Raw genomic sequence first — 830 nt, forward strand, 5'->3', positions numbered from 1 at the left:
CGGCTTTAATGGCTGTTTGCTGTTCCCCTACTCCACTCCACTATTTGACTGTGGTGCTGCATCAATCAGTGGCTGGCTCAGGTGCAGCTCTTTAACTTACCTAAAAGGGAGGGCGGAGAGAAGACAAGGAAGGTGAATGAGCTGTTCCAATGTGAAATGCCGGAAACACAGACACACAGACGACACAAAACAAGAGGTGGCAATGTATTCATTAATTGCATTTAATCAATTAGCTCATTATCACTCATGCATTGTCCAACAGGTGTTGAAATAATGGGATTAAAAGGGGAGATCCCTTCAGAAAGACAGAAACAATGGCAAACACAAAAAACACTTTTGGAATCTGATTTTAGTCAACACATAAGGAAAGGGTGCACCGGTCCTGGAAATACTGCAATACCAGGTCAATGCGTGGAGTGGACAGAGCAAGCTCTATTTCCATCTCCCTGTTCTAAAAATCCATTTAATATATGGTCCCCAGATAGGGGACGTATCAGATATTAAACTGATAAGAACAGATAAGGTTTCAACAAAGTTTTTTATTGGCAAAAATAATATATTTTACAGACTTTTTTTAAAATTGAAACCACAAGATAAAATCAACAGCATAATACATGAATATTCATACATTTAAATGAATACAAAAGTAATAATAATAAGACCAGTAATACAGATGTTATAATAAAAGTACAGAACAATAGCAGGATAAAATTTATACAGGGCATAAAAGACATAAAAGAATAAAACCATTTTTATTTACAATGTTATGGTATTCCACATTTGCAAACACCACATGGATGTTGCTTCTTTTACCCCTAGCTGCTTTTTGT

General features: G+C 36.3%; 1 non-coding gene across 1 annotated transcript; it reads right to left on the reverse strand.

Moving 5' to 3' along the window:
- Positions 1-366: 366 nt before the first annotated feature.
- Positions 367-558, reverse strand: LOC142707520 (U2 spliceosomal RNA). Its single transcript, XR_012868489.1, has one exon. It is a non-coding gene; the product is annotated as a U2 spliceosomal RNA (small nuclear RNA).
- Between the last annotated feature and the right edge of the window lie 272 nt (positions 559-830).

The sequence above is a fragment of the Rhinoderma darwinii genome, unplaced genomic scaffold (genome assembly GCF_050947455.1).
Source record: "Rhinoderma darwinii isolate aRhiDar2 unplaced genomic scaffold, aRhiDar2.hap1 Scaffold_3463, whole genome shotgun sequence".
Classification (NCBI taxonomy): domain Eukaryota; kingdom Metazoa; phylum Chordata; class Amphibia; order Anura; family Rhinodermatidae; genus Rhinoderma; species Rhinoderma darwinii.